The following is a 16,831-nucleotide window of genomic DNA, read 5'->3' as shown; positions in this document are numbered from 1 at the left end:
AGCTGCAATAGCATTCATTACCCCGTACGGGCCATTCTGCTTCAATACCATGCCCTTTGGGCTCAAGAACGCCGGCGCCACATATCAACGCATGATTCAAACATGCCTGGAGAAACAGATTGGCAAAACAGTAGAAGCTTATGTTGATGACGTCGTCATCAAAACCAGGCATGTAGAAACACTAATAGATGACTTACGTCTTACCTTCGACAACCTCAGGGCGTATGACATCAAGCTCAACCCGGAAAAGTGGGTCTTCAGCGTCCCCGCTGGAAAACTGCTGGGCTTCATCGTCTCCAATAGGGGAATCGAAGCAAACCTGGCCAAAATCTGAGCTTTGTCACAATTGGCTAAGCCAACAGACCTTAAACAAGTTCAAAAACTTGCAGGTTGCGTGGTAGCTCTAAGCCGCTTTATCTTCAGATTAGGAGAAAAGGCACTGCCACTCTATCGCCTTCTACGACGAACTGACCACTTCGAATGGACGGACACGACAACAGTCGGACTGGAAGAAATAAAAACCCTTCTTGCGAGCAATCCAATCCTGGCCGCACCAAACGCCGGCGAACCGATGTTATTATACATATCGGCAACACATCAGGTGGTGAGCGCCGTACTCGTCGTTGAACGAGAACAGGACGGACATAAATTCCCGCTTCAGAAGACAGTATACTATGTCTCTACTGTCCTTACACCTTGCAAATCCCGGTACCCTCATTATCAAAAAATAGCATACACGGTCTTCATGGCATCCCGAAAGCTCCGTCACTACTTCCATGAGTGTTCGATCATGGTGGCCTCCGAAGTACCACTCAACGACATTATAAACAACTACGATGCTACGGGCCAGATCGCCAAATGGGCCGTTGAACTCTTGCCATTCGACATCACATACAAACCACATCGACCTATCAAATCCCAAGTTCTAGCCGACTTCATCACCGAATGGACAGAGGCCGAACTCCCTAGAGAGTACGGCACATACTCCAATTGGGTCATGCACTTCGACGGCTCCGAAATGCTGGCAGGGTTAGGAGCGGGTGTCGTTTTAAAGTCCCCCACCGGAGACATCACCAGTATGTTCTACAAATACTATCCACAGACTCCAATAACGCAGCCGAATATGAGGCCTTATTGCATGGTCTCCGGATGGCTGTCTCCATGGGCATACAATGCCTAGAAGTGCGCGGGGACTCAAACCTTGCAATATCTCAAATAAATGGAGATTTTGACGCTAAAGATCCAAAGATGGCAGCGTATCGCAACGTGGTCATAGAAATGTCGGCCCGGTTCGAGGGGCTCGAGTTCCATCACGTGGCTCGAGAAAGTAATCAAGCGACCGCTGTTCTTGCTCGTATTGGCGCTAAGCGCGACCCTGTCCCACCTAATACCTTCCTGGAAAGGCTCTTCAAGCCATCCGTGGTGTGGCAGGGGGAAAACGGCAACACTAGTCCGGACCCAAACATAACCCAGATCCTGGAAACATCGACATAACACCATCGGCGCATCTCATCATGGCAGTCATTGCCCCATGGACTGAACCCTTCCTGTCCTACCTTAATAAGAAGGAGCTTCCTGAGGACCATAATGAGGCCCGCTGCATTGTCCGGCGTTCGAAGGCCTACAAGGTTCATGATGGAGAACTCTACAAGAAAAGCGCCACCAGAGTCCTTCAACGATGTATATCCGAGGAAGAGGGGTGGCAGCTCTTGGCTGAAATTCATGACGGACTCGGCGGTCACCACGCCGCAGCTCGGGCCCTTGTTAGAAAGGCCTTCTGTACAGGGTTTTATTGGCCGACGGCCCGAGCGGATGCACAGGACCTTGTCCAACATTGCATCAGATGCCAACTCTTTGCCAATCAAAGCCATATGCCCCCCACTGCCCTACAAACAATCCACATCACTTGGCCTTTCGCGGTCTGGGAACTCGACATGGTTGGACTCCTTAAAGGGGGAAGCCATAAGAAAAAGGGACAATTGCATTTTTACCCCTAGTTGGTTCCTACCCACGGGTTTTGCCCTTACTTTTCGAGCTTGCTCAATTTTGCCCTTACTTTTTCCGTCGTGGTCCCTCAAATGCCCTTTAACCGTTTGACCAAAACTTTGAAAATTCATAACTAATTCATATGAACTCAGAAAAATGCAAATAAGATATCAAAATGTTCAGATAAACACTACCTTTATGTGCATATCTTTTACGTTCGGGACAAAAGCACCCTTTAAACTACCTGAGGTAATTAATGTTATTAACATTATTATAAATAAAAAGGTATAAACCATATTTTTTTCATGAATAAAAATTACATGCAAATGTAGGTGATGTTTTCTGAACATCCAGATATCTTATTTGCATTTTTCGGAGTTCGTATCATCTTGTTATGAATGTTCTAATGACTTTGACCATTATCTAGAAACTTCATAACAAATTGATACAAACTCTAAAAAATGCAAATAAGATATCAGGATGTTCAGAAAACATCACCTACATTTGCATGTAATTTTTATTCATGGAAAAAAATTGTTTGTACCTTTTTATTTTTAATAATATTAATAACATTAATGATCTCAGGTAGTTTAAAGGGTGCTTTTGTCCTAAATGCAAATGATATGCACATAAAGGTAATGTTTATCTGAACATTTTGATATCTTATTTGCATTTTTCTGAGTTCATATGAATTAGTTATGAATTTTCAAAGTCTTGGTCAAACGGTCAAAGGGCATTCGAGGGACCTCGGCGGAAAAAGTAAGGGCAAAACTGAGCAAGCTCGAAAAGTAAGGGCAAAACCCATGGGTAGGAACCAACTAGGGGCAAAAATGCGATTGTCCCTAAGAAAAAATATTTGCTGGTTATGGTGGGCAAATTCACTAAGTGAATAGAGGCTAAACCAGTCAAAACGGCTATGTCCGGCCCGGTGATAGACTTCATATCCGATGTTGTGCACCGTTATGGTGTCCCACACATCATCATCACTGACAACTGCTCCAATTTAACAGTCGACGAGGTAAAAACCTGGTGTACTACTCTGGGTATCAAACTCGATTACGCCTCCGTCTACCACCCACAAACCAATGGTCAAGTAGAACGCGCTAACGGTCTTATTATTAGCGGCATCAAGCCCAGACTAGTGCGGTCTTTGAAAGAATCAGACAAACACTAGGTTGAGGAGCTTGACTCCGTACTCCAGGGGCTGCGGACCACGCCCAACCGTACTACCGGATACACACCTTTCTTCATGGTGTATGGTGCAGAGGACGTATTGCCCTGCGATATTATTCACGACTCACCTAGAGTGCGTATGTACAAAGAGAGAGAAGCTGAGCTCGATCGGCAAGACAGCCCAGATGCCCTGGAGGAGGAACACGATGTTGCAAAAGCTCGTTCAACAGTTTACCAATAGCAGGCTCAAAGATATCAAAGCAGAGAAGTACGGGACAAGACTTACAACATCGACGAACTCGTTCTACGCCTCCTGGAGAAGAAAAAGGACAAACTCAAGCCCAAATGGGAGGGTCCCTTCATAATTGACGAAGTTCTCATCGGAGGAGCATACTGTCTTCGCGATGCATCAGACAATCGCCTCGAGCCAAACCCCTAGAATGCGGCCAGACTCTGGAGATTCTACGCCTAGCGCTAAACTCATTGTTCGTCTCCTCCTCCCCTGTAGTTTCCATTATTTTTTCTCTCTTTTCTGATTACTTTATTTTTCTCGCTTTAAAAGCTTTAAGTACGGCTTGACCGCACACCATCGGTAGATACATCTTTAAACATGTACGCCACTTGTACCTGGGTGCTTCTCGGACAGAAGTTCTTGTCATTCCTTGAGCATCAAGCTTCTCACATATGAGTTTTTCCATATGTAACTTTTCTTCGCCACTATATGCATCAATATGACTTAAGTTTTGGCCAAGCTGGGTTGCCTGGCTCCTGTGCTTATGCCCTATGTTCCCGTTAGTTCGGCTAGGGCAAAAAGGGAGCACCTCTGCGATTGTTACTGCCGGGTCATCCGGATGTGTACCTCAGTCTGGGTGAAGCCGAAAGCTAGCGTTCTTAAGGGAATATTCGGTCGGTGAATTAAAGATGTTTTCTAAACTCACTCCATTATGCACCCCTAGAAGTTATACAAACTGTGGTGCTCGCATCACAATTCCGACATGTACATTAAATGCATGCACACCCAGGGAAAGGAACCATTAACGGAACTATTCTCTCTGGAAGATGTTTCTTATGATATCCCTGTAATATAACATAGCTAGTCGGATACAACTTGTCTGTTCAAGCAACTATGACCCCTACGCCTAGTTTTCCAAGCATACCCCGGCCTATTCGGCCGTGACAGTATTCGGAAACACTCCGCACCTTAGAGTCCGGAGGTTGAAACGAAAAGGTCTGCCATGAAAAATGATATACAATTCAGCTAGATGAGGAAAAGTACACAGTCACTTGGACTCGAACACCTCTTCCTCTAGACCTTCCAACAGGCAGTCTAACTTACAATCCTATTGAGAATATTTGGCGGCCACCTCTACTTGGTCATATACTATACTAACGGGAATTTCTTACCCATTCGGCCCTACCGGCCCGACACGAGCCATGTGATTAGGATCCAGCTTGGTATAGCGCGTCTTCACCATGGCCCAGGCCTCTCGCGCACCCTCTCGGCAGGCAGATATCTTCCACAGCCGGATACACCACCACGCTCCCTTGAATAGCTCTACCAGCTTCTCCATGCTTCCTGGAGGGGAGTCGGATGGCCATAAAGCCTTGGCTACACTCCACATAGCCCGCTGAGCTTGCTCGTGCAACTGCGACAGCTCTTGCAGAAGATCATTTGATGATCCGGACACTTCCTCTTCGGGGCGGTTCGTCAACAAACCTGCAATTACAGCTATATCAGCTACCACTACCTCCAAACTGTTGTAAGATAAAAGCGGCCACATACTGAATATGCCGCCTCGGAGCTTCTTGTTCTCCTTCACAGAGTCGGCTAGCTGCGCTCGCACATCTTTCAGTTCTTCGCCTAGGTTGATGTTCGAATCCTGGAGTTTCTTTTTCTCTTCAACGACCTTTGTCAATACACGCTCGCCCGCTGCTAGCAGTTTTTTGGCTCCGTGTTCTTCGCTTCGAGCGGCGTCCAGCTGCTCTTGTACTTGGTCTAAACGACCCAACACAAAAATTAGAACCCAGATTCACACTATCGGTGTAGCCTTATGAATTTTCAATGGATGAAAATATTACCTGGAGATGCCTTGTATTTCTCCAGTTTGGCGTTAGCAGCAAGCAGCTGATGGTGACACTTTCCTAGTTCCTGAGCCAGCTGGGTGTTCTTCTCCGTAAGAACCTAGTTGTACATTCATCCTTAAATCAGTTGATTCGACTCCTTTAAGTCTCGGGGGCTATTGGCATATGGTTGTCGTAGTCAGACAAAGCGAATTTACCTGCACATCTTTCAGATGTTGCTTTGTGGCCCTGCTAATCCCATCTCGAGCAGCATGGATGTACGCATCGGCTGCGCTGAAGGTGTTAAATGACTCTTCCGATAATCCCGGATCTTGTAAAATGGCCCGGCGGTGCCGATGATTCATAGCACTCTCCACTTCCGAGTTGGTGACCAATACATCGTCTGAATCCTAGGCCGGAGGACAGTCCGGCGTCGCCCCTGCATCAGCCCCCATCTTCACGGCGGGATTTGAATCCTGGCTGTGGGAACTACGACCGCTCGGACCCCCGGATACAGTCCGGCGCGCCTTCCTCCTGGCAAATGGAAAACGGGAAGGTCACGGTTGGACGTGACTGCTCAGGGGCAAGTTGGCGAATTCATACCTCTTCGATGAAGGCGCGGCCGTGTCTTCATTTGCTTTCCTCTTGGAAGGATTGTCTGGTGCGGGAGCCGATCTCTTCGAAGCCGCCGAACGTTTCCCCTATGAAGCACGATACGGTGCGATGGGTGAGACGGAGTAAGAGCACTCTTTTAGAGAAGGCGATTTCTTAATTATTTACTTGAGAAGCAAGAAGAAGGCCTGGATAGTCTGTGGTAATGGCCACTTCTGTGTCGTCGTAGCTGGTCTGGTAGAACACTCCCTCCGCAAGCACCACAAATATATCCGTGTCCTCTTCGAACCCGGGATCTATCTCCCGGTTGTGGTCCTCCGGTTGTGGGGCGGGACTATAAAATCCCTCGGTGACCTTTCGCCAGTGCTGTCATAAGCAAACAAGCTAGAAGTTTATCAAAAGCAATTTGGAGATGGAAGAAGTAAAAAATGGAGGGGTCGGGCCTTACCCAGCTGGGAGGATTATACATAGAGTACCCTCTCTAGATTTGATGCGGATACATTCCTTTTCCTCCCCTTTGAACAGTTCGGCTAATATCTTAGCCAAAGCGGCAGGGGTATCCGGACCTTTCCGGCCGCAGCGAGAAGTGTCGTCCTCCCCATTATAGTGCCACATGGGAAGCCCTCTGTATTGGAGCGGTTGAACCCCTCGCACTATGGAAATCGCCATAACCTCGATTACTGTGAGTCTGGACAGAGTGAGCTCTCTTATCCTGCTCATCAGCTGACGAACCTCTGCGCCGTCTTCCTCTTCAAGACTCCGGCGACGCCAACTGTGGCGTTTCTCAGCGGGACACGAGCAAACTCGGGAAGACCCTTTCGAATCGGGTCAGGAAGCGCAACGTCCTCTATATAAAACCATACGGAGGGCCATTCATCAGGTACCTTCCTTGGTGTGTCGGATGGATATCTGGTATCGGCAACGCGCCACACTTCGGCTCCGCCCATTTCAAATATTGACCCTTCGTGATTGCGCGAGACGAGACAAAACAGCTTCCTCCACAACTCGAAGTGTGCCTCGACGCCCAGGAAAAGTTCACATAAAGCAACGTAACCCGCAATGTGCAGAATTGAGGCTGGAGTGAAGTTGTGCAGCTGGAGGCCGTAATATTCCAGAAGCCCTCAGAGGAACGGATGGATTGGAAATCCGACGCCTCTTAGCAGGTAGGGGACAAAACACACTCGCTCCCCCCAGACGGATTGGGGAAGTCCTCTGTCTGAGTCCCCTCATTGAAGGAAGCTAGCCCCGATCAAACAGGGACTAGATCTGCATGGGGAAGGAACCCCTGCGTTTGCAACTTCGTCAAATGGCTATGAGACAAGGAACACCTATCCCACTCTCCTTTCTCTGGGCCGGGACGAGCGAAGGAGCTAGGAGCATTAGCCATGACAGAATGGTTTCTCCTAAAGCAGTCTCTGGGGATTTCTTCTACGTAGCGCTGAATGGATCTGGGGTCCAATTTCTACAAAAGGCACTCTTCCTCGCATGAAGGGGGTGTTATTCACAAAAATACCCTAACTTTCCACATTCACTCGACACGTGGAGGACAAAGACTATTCAACATGCGGAAGCCAAGGAGGCGACATTGGATCAATGGCCGAATACATACTTGGAGATCGTCGAAGGGATAACCCGCCTTGCAATGCCGAAGACAGTATGTGTGCCGAGCACCTCATTATTGAAGGCTGGTTCGGGGCTACTGAGGGAGTCCTGGACTAAGGGGTCCTCGAGCGTCCGGCCTGTTATCCATGGGCCGGACTGATGGGCTGTGAACACATGAAGGTCGAATACTGCACCGTGTCCGGATTGGACTCTACTTGGCGTGGAAGGCAAGCTTGGTGACCGAAGATTCCTTGTTATGTAACCGACTCCATGTAAACCCTAGATCCCCTTGGTGTCTATATAAACCGAAGGGGGTAGTACAGAAAGGACATCATATATACTCATTACCATACCCACATAGGCTAGACTTCTAGGGTTTAGCCATTACGATATCGTGGTAGATCCACTCTTCTAACACTCATATTCATCAATATCAATCAAGCAGGACGTAGGGTTTTACCTCCATAAAGAGGGCCCGAACCTGGGTAAACATTGTGTCCCCCGCCTCCTGTTACCATCGATCCTAGATGCACAGTCCGGGACCCCCTACCCGAGATTCGCCGGTTTTGACACCGACAAGGCACCTTTGTGATACGGTCAGGGTGGTGTATGTAAAAATACCCTGACCTCTTGCATTCTCCTGACACGTAGAAACTTAAGTTGTTGATGCATAGAAGCCGAGGAGTACAACATTAAATGAAAAGCCGAACACACTACTCAGAAGTCATCGATGGAGGAACCCGCCTTGCAATGCCGAAGATAATCTATGTGCTGAACACCTGGTCATTGAAGACTGGTTCGGGGGCTACTGAGGGAGTCCTGGACTAAGGGGTCCTCGGGTGTCCGGCATGTTGTCCATGGGCCGGACTGATGGGATGTGAAGATACGAAGACCGAAGACTGCACCCATGTATGGATAGGACTCTCCTTGGCGTGGAAGGCAAGATTGGTGACCAAATATGTACATTCCTTTCTTTGTAACCGACCTTGGCTAACCCTAGATCCTTCCGATGTCTATATAAACCGGAGGACTTAGTTTGGATAGGGGAGATTCATTATCATAGCCATACCAGCTAGACCTCTAGGGTTTAGCCATTACGATCTCGAGGTAGATCAACTCTTGTAATATTAATATTCATCAATATCAATCAAGCAGGACGTAGGGTATTACCTCCATAGAGAGGGCCCGAACTTGTGTAAACATTGTGTCCCTTGTCTCCTGTTACCATCGACCTTAGACGCACAGTTCGAGACCCCCTACCCGAGATCCGCCGTTTTGACACCGACAACCACCGAATTAAGAAACAACTAGTGATGGCAAGCAATATGTATATACCCACGCCCACAACTCCTTTGTGTTCTACTCATGCATATAACATCTACGAATAGATCTGGCTCGGATGCTACTGTTGGTGAACGCAGTATCTCAAAAAAAATTCTGTGATCAAAGAAGATCTATCTAGGGATGCATAGCAATGAGAGGGGAGAGTGTGTCTACGTACCCTCGTTGACCGACAGCAGAAGCGTTAAGTAACACGGTTGATGTAGTCAAACATCTTCGCGATCCAACCGATCAAGTACTGAACGCACGACACCTTCGCGATCTGCACATGTTTAGCTCAGTGATGTCCCTCGAACTCTAGATCCAGCTGAGGCCGAGGGACAGTTTCGTCAGCACGACGGCCTGTTAATGGTGATGATGAAGTTACCGACGCAGGGCTTCGCCTAAGCACTATGACAATATGACCGAGGTGGAAATCTGTGGAGGGGGGCACCGCACACGGCTAAGAGATCAACTTGTGTGTCTATGGGGTGCCCCCTCCCCCGTATATAAAGGAGTGGAGGAGGGGAGGGACGGCCCCCTATGGCGTGCCCCAAGGGGGATTCCTACTCCTAGTAGGAGTAGGTTTCCCCCTTCCCAAGTTGGAGTAGGAGAAGAAGGAAGAGGGAGAGGGAGAGAAGGAAAGGGGGCGGCCCCTGTCGGTGTCAAAACCGGCGGATCTCGGGTAGGGGGTCCCGAACTATGCGTCTAGGCCGGATGGTAACAGGAGGCAGGGGACATGAAGTTTTACCCAGGTTCGGTCCCTCTTGATGGAGGTAAAACCTATGTCCTGCTTGATTAATATTGATGATATGGGTAGTACAAGAGTAGATCTACCACGAGATCAGAGAGGCTAAACCCTAGAAGCTAGCCTATGGTATGATTGTATGTTGTGATTGTTGTCCTACGGACTAAAACCCTTCGGTTTATATAGACACCAGAGAGGGTTAGGGTTACACAAGTTCGGTTACAAAGGAGGAGATATCCATATACGTATTTCCTAGCTTGCCTTCCATGCCAAGTAGAGTCCCATCCAGACATGAGACGAAGTCTTCAATCTTGTATCTTCATAGTCTAATAGTCTGGCCAATGGAGATAGTCCGGCTGTCCGGAGACCCCCTAATCCAGGACTCCCTCAGTAGCCCCTGAACCAGGCTTCAATGATGATGAGTCCGGCACGCAGTATTGTCTTCGGCGTTGCAAGGCGGGTTCCTCTCCAAATTATGTGTACCTGTCAAAATAATGTCCGGTTTCTTGTGAATGTTTGTACTCCTCGGCTTCCACGCCCAATAATGGCCACTTTCCACGTGTCGAGCGAATGTGAAGAGCCAGGGTGTTTTCATATTTACCCCCCTAGCTATGTGAATGAGCCGCCTATTTAAAAAGACGAGGATTCAGATCCAAATCACACCATCCCCCCTTGGCGAGCCTTCATCGGAGCGCACCCGACAGAGATCCATTCCATCATGGCCGGTCGACGCAACTCCTCCTCTCGCACCCCTAGCTCCAAGCCGGGAGATTGGGAGAGATGTTCCATCCCGCACAGCAAATTGGTGATGCTTCAGTCCAAGGGATTTCTTCCCCCAGCGTACCTGGTCCCGGTTCGAGCCGGGCTTGCCACCTACAATGGCGGAGAGCAAGCGGATAGCCGTCCCAATCCCTCCAAGGGACAGCGGGTATGCCTTGTCCCTTATTTGGTAAGAGGGCTCGGATTCCCAATTCATCCGTTTCTTCGGGGGCTTCTGGAGTTCTATGGCCTCCAGTTGCACAACCTTACGCCTGCCTCCCTGCTACATATCGCGGGATTCGTAGCCCTTTGCGAGTTGTTTTTGGGCTGTGAGGCTCATTTCGCTCTGTGGAAGAAGCTGTTCTGCCTTGTGCCCCATTCTAAGAAGGGATCAATATATCAAGTGGGCGGAGCCGAAGTGTGGCGTATTGCCGGGACCGGATACCTGTCCGGGCACCCGAAGAAGACATCCGAAGACTGGCCTTCAGAATGGTTTTATATAGAAGATGTCCCCTTCCCAGACCCTATTCGGATCGGCCTTCCGGAGTTCGACAACGCCCCTTCGAAGAAGCACCGGAGCTGGCGTCCACGAAGCTCCGTGGAGGAAGATGACAGGGACATTCTTTACCTGATGAGCCGGATAAGTTTTTTAGCTCGATCCGGATTGACCATGATCGAGGTTATGGCCACATGCATCATGCGGGGGGTGCAGCTGCTTCAGTATAGAGACCAACCCATGTGGGATTTCAACAGGGAGGATGACGCCACCCGCCACGGCCGCAAAGGGTCGGGATCGGCTACCGATCTAATAAAGATCTTATCCACTTTATATAAGGGAGAAGAGGAGTAATTCCTTTGTGTCAACCCGCAGGGCAGATTTTCTATGTACAATCCTTCGAGCTGGGTAAGCGGAGACTTTTTATCACCCATCCATTTCGTACTCCCATAGTTAAGTATTCATTCTAGCGATTTCAACGCAGGAGCTGCGCCAGACAGTAAAGGAGATAAACAGCCCTCCTCCACAACTCGAGGACCCTGGACGGTCCCTTGACCCGGCCTCCCAGGAGGATCCGGAAATATCTGTGGAGCTGATCGATGGGGTATTTTACCAATGGAGTAATGACAACACCTTGGTGGCCATTACGGCCGATTAGCCCGGGCTAGTTCCAGCCTCACAGGTGACCGAGACCGAAGTCCCAGCATTTAAAAAGGGATTCGTCCTTGTGCTTTTTTGATTGCCGTATAACAGCCGTGTTTTGTAGGGCAGGTCCTCGGGGCAGAAGGCCGAGCCTGTGGTAACTAGCCAACAAGGGGCCGCGAGGCCAGGCAGGCTGAAAAGATCCGCAGTCCGGATTGAGACACCGGTGCAGCAGTACGGCGCGCCGTCTTTATTACAAGATATTATTTTCAGAGGCATATTAACGCCCATGCCTTTTTTCCAGGAAAAAGAGCGCTCGTCGGACTATACCAGGAGAGGCTACCAATCGCGCCTCCACAAGCCAGGCTCCAAGGCCGGATTCAGAGGCGGGAATAAATACAAGGCGGGTGTCGGGTGCTCCTCCGACAGAGGATGTGGATAAAATGTCCTCCACCCATTTCGAGGTGGAAAGTGCCATGAACCACAGGCGTCGCCGGACTATCCTTCGTGATGCTTGTTTCTCCCAAGAGGCATTGGATGCCTTCAACTCGGGAGACGCGCACCTCCGTGCCGCTCAAAATGATCTAGCCAGAGCCACGAAGCAGTATGTAAAAGACACACGGGTGAGAAAATTTGATGATTATATATATCAGTAGCCCCTGAGACCTTAAACCGTTAGGATAACTGATTTAAGGATCATTTGTTATGCAGGTTCTTACAGAAAAGAATACTCAACTGTCCCAGGAGCTGGAAGAGTGCAAAGCCCAACTTCAGGCCGCACTGGCCGCAGCAGGGGAGCCCAAAGATACCCCCTCTGGTAACATATCCTTCGAATGATAAGTATCATATTAGAATGCGGCGTATATGCCGATCTGACGATAAAATTGCAGATGACGTTGGAGTAAATCCGGATAAGCAACAGCTCATACGCCAGCTGAAGGCAGGTGAGAGCGTGCTTACGAGGGTGAGGCAGGAGAAGAATGATCTCCAAGATGCCAACACCAAGCTGGGTGTGGAACTAAAAGATGTTCGTGCCCAACTGTCAGACTCTGTTAAGGAGAATCGGCGGCTTCGACACGGCATATTTAGTAAGTGCTTGAACGAACTTTGAAAAAGAGTTCAGCGAGGAAGCTGGCTGACAGAGTTATGTCTGTAGGTATGCTAATAGGTCGTCCTGCCGAGGAGATGCCTGGTTCAACGGGTCATCTTCTTCCCGAGCTCGCACAGTTGCACGAACGAGTTCGGCAAGTGATGCAAGGCGTCGCCTAGGCCTTGTGGTCGTCTGTCTCCATACCCGAAGGCTTTGGAGAGCTTGCAGAAAAGCTGAAGGGAGCACGACGGCGCTTCCGATTATGGAAGATATTGGCCTGCCGTCAGGGCGCCAGGGAAGCTGTCGGATTTTGGGTTCCGGCAGACCCTTGAGGTTCGAACACTGGGGTGCGCGCGGAGATTTCGCCTTCTACCTACCCTACACCCCTCCGCCTTGCTAAGATCTAAGCTATGGAAAGAACAACACAAGAGACACAGGGTTTATACTGGTTCGGGCCACCGTTGTGGTGTAATACCCTACTCCAGTGTGTGGCGTGGTGGATTGCCTCTTGGACTGATGATGATGAACAATACAAGGAAGAACAGCCTCGCGAGGGTCTGTTCTTGGCTGGGGCGATGAACTGCTGGGAGGAGTTCAGTCACCCTTCTCTCTCTCTGATTTTGATCCGATCCCCGATCCTTGATACTCGATGTCCAACCTCTCTTATCTCTAACCTCTCTGATCTTGAACTTCCTCGATGCTTCTTCTCTCTGTGGGTGGCTGGTCCTATTTATAGGCAATGGCCCTGGGCCTCTTCCCAAATATTGAGCGGGAAGGGCGCCAATAATTGGCCATTTTGAAGGGGAACATCTGGTACACTTATCCTGACTAAAATTGGTCCTCGCCTGCACAAAGCTCTGGTGGTTACGCCGACTTGGGCTCCACGATGACCTCCGCCTTGCAGTCCTCCTGGTCTTGGTCTTGTTGCACCGAAATGGCAACCTTTGCCTGATGCCTCGGTACCCCGCGGCTGCGCTTGCCCCCTTTGCACCAAAGGGGAAAGGAGGACAGTGCGCGGGCTGGCGCCCGCCTGGCGCCCTTGGTCGTCATGGCTTGCATCACGGGCACCTCGTGAGGTACCCCGCCTTGGTTTCTCCGCCTCCTCGCGAGCCAGCCTGGTGAGGCCGTGCCTGAGGAAGCTCCGCGTCGTCCGCCCCGCGAGGCTTGGCCCCTCGTGAGGGTCTTGGGTCTGTGTTGATGAAGATGGGCCGTGCTGGGCCCCCCTTTGAGCCACGCCGCAGGCCGCAGGCAGGCAAGTCTGGGGACCCTCGTTCCCAGAACGCCGACAGTAGCCCCCGGGCCCAAGGCGCGCCCGGACTTGGCCGTGCAGGGAGGCGGAAGGGCAAGAGTGAAGCGCCACGGGCCCTAACAGCCTGCAGTCTTGGGCGCCGCGTGGCGGTTGATTGGACGTGGGCGTCTCCACTTCCCCATGGAGCCTCGGCAACTGCACGGATTGGACAAGTCCCTGCATGCAAAGCGGGTCATGATTACCTGCGATCGTGGAGGTCGGCAGTTGGCCTTCGCTGGCCATAAGTACGGAACGGCGTGCGCCCTTCCAGTCCATCCCTTCTTGCTTATCCTTCTTCCCGATCCTTGCTCTGTCTTGCTGCGATGGCTCCGATCCACCGGTTCTCGATGGCAGAGAAGGGAAAGGCTCCCCGAGAGGAACCAGGCCCGCTCTCGCCGAAGAAACGGCTCGTCCTCCGCGGCCCGGACGAGGGGGCCCATCAGGTGGTGTCGAGGCCCTGGTGCAAGCGGCCACCACCGGGGTTCCCGCTTCCTTTGTACACCCACAATGAGGGCCCTGAAGGAGCTGATGCTGATCGCCACGGGCGGCGCCGCCGTCGGTGCCGACGGGTCACGAAGGTGTGGGTCGTCCCCCCTGGGGTCCACACTGGGGGCTCCTCCCGAGAGTTCGTGTTCCACGCCGCCATGCCTCCTCAGTCTTGGATTCTCCTTCCTCCCTTCTTCGCCTCCATCATCCCGCAGGGAGAACTCCTGGAGCTTTGGCTGCAGCATGCCGGTTGCAGCACCCTCGCGACCGAGGCAGAGGTCGCGATCGTTGCCCCGGGCGAGGTCTTCATGACTCGAGGCTGGAGCGAAGTCGCCCGGGTTTGCAGGACAAGAGGCGCCTTCGTGATCCACTTGGAGTACGACGGTGCTTCGGTGATGTTCTTCAAGGTCTTTGATGCGAACGAGCGCTGGCTGGAGTGCTGCCCCGGGAGAGGTGGCCGGGACCCTGTTGCGGCGAGGACTAGGCCTGCCGACCGCTCCCTTGGCGGCTCCTCAGGCGGCAGAGGCGGCGGAGGTTCCAACGACTCCGGCGAGCTCTTCACGACTCCGGAGACGAGCGACGACAGCTACGAGCCCCCGAGCCGGCGCTGCTCCTGGAGCAGGGCGGGCTCGTCAGGCCGTCGCCGCCTCTGATCTGGATGGGGTTGGCGCCGGTGCTTGATGGCCCACTGTTGATGATGGCGTCTTTTGTAGGGGCGCGCGTAGTTAGCGTCCTTTTAGGATCAGTTCCCTGCGAGGAATCAAAGACGCGTCCCGTGGGGGCTTGTAAGGTGCATGTGATCCTGTTTTGTCAATATAACATTGTCGTAGAATTGTGTGAGTTGCTCATTCCGTCTTAGCTCAGTTCCCCCTTTCGAACCTCACGAGGGCTTGGTGCTCTACACCGACAGGTCCCAGTCCCAAGGCGGCTTCAGCCGTCGCTGGTATGCCAGGTCGCGATGCCGTGGTCAAGGCCAGGAGGCGAGCGACCCGGAGTCCGGTAAGAGCCCCTGAGTCGCGATGCTCAGGAGGTCCCCTTTGGCGCTCAAGCAGCCATCGTTCGGTGAGAAAGGAGAGCGGCGTCGCTAACACGGGATTGCATTAGGTGCGGGGATGGTGCCACGGTAGCTGGTGCTTCCGGGTGGTGACTTATCTCGAGAATCAGGGGTTGCTCTCTGGTGTGTCGCCGGGTCCGTGCATCGGCAGGCATGAGGTTGCCCGGCGAGGTCCTCGCGTGTCCCTCCCCTCTCGCCTTTGCTCCCCTTTCTGCTCTACGTCCTCGGGTCCCGACCCTCGAGCGAGTCTCAGCCGTCGCTGGTATGCCAGGTCGCGATGCCGTGGACAAGGCCAGAGGGTGAGGGCTGGAGAGCCAGTAGGAGCTCTGAGTCGCGATGCTTAGGCACCCCCTTTTAACGTGCAAGCGGTTCGCACGGATGAGAGTGAAGGAGACGCTGCAAGGGCCTCGCCTGACGTGGCTCCTTTGGGAGATCCTGTAAACCCATCATAGAAAGAACGAGGGGTTGCCATGACAATTGACAGTCAGCCGTTGGTTGCTTCCGAGGGGCGATGAGGCACTGAAGGCTTGACGAGGTGGCGCCATGCGGGGCTGCCGCGGCCAGAGCTCAGCCATTCAGGTTTGTCGGTGTTGCAGGGACGGACCCATGCGCAAGCGTCGTGCTGTTTGGGAGCAGTTATGTCAGTTGGCGTCAGTTGAGCGGGCAACTAGGTCAAACACATTAGCCGCGAAGGAGTGGATTCATTCAAATAGATGCTGGGAAGGCGGAAATCACTGGGTTAGGCCCGAGCGACTTGGGGATGATGCAGCCCGAGGGGCGCCCCCAACAAAGTAAGCTAACAACATGAAGTAAAAGGGATACATGCCGCAGGGACGGACCCACGCGGCCTGGGAATAATGCAGCCCTGGGGGGGCGCTCCCAGCTGGAAATGAAACTTGAAAGATGTCACCTGATGATGTTGAGGACGAAGGACCGTTGGTGTAGCAGACTCGGTGGGCTGCGGAAGCCAATCCTTACGAGCCCCAGGCCTAGGGGCCTCGAGAGGCTCTGGAGGTGCTGGTGGCTCCTCGCGAACCATCTCCATCTCCGCCAGGGCTGCGGAACGCCTGGCCTCTTGTGCCTCCATGATGCCCCTCATGAGGCGCTGGTACGTGGCAGCCGCTTTGGGCAAGCCGTAAGGCATGCAGACGTAGCTGTGGGGTGGACCCCCGTAGCGCCCCACTCGCGAGGGCCTGAGGCGCTCCAGAGAGGCAGCTCGATTGAGCCCTGGTATGTCGATGCAGACGCGCAGCCCACCATCCTCGCCTGGATGGGGAGCCACTGCTGGTAGGCGGCGGCCGCCTTTCATGACTCTTGACTCCTGTAGCTCCTGAATGGCCTTGCTGACGAACTCCTGAGGGTCTGGCTCTCTTGCCTTACTCCTTCTTGAGGGAAACGTGCTTCGAAACACGCCTCCATGTGGTGCCCAAGCGCCTCCCTCGTGACCCTAGCCAGGTCGGTGGCCCTCCAGGGGAGAGCCCCCGAGCCCTGCCTAAGGAGGGCGCTGGGCGCGC

The sequence above is a fragment of the Triticum dicoccoides genome, chromosome 3A, assembly GCF_002162155.2.
Source record: "Triticum dicoccoides isolate Atlit2015 ecotype Zavitan chromosome 3A, WEW_v2.0, whole genome shotgun sequence".
Lineage (NCBI taxonomy): Eukaryota > Viridiplantae > Streptophyta > Magnoliopsida > Poales > Poaceae > Triticum > Triticum dicoccoides.
This window is presented reverse-complemented; position numbering follows the sequence as displayed.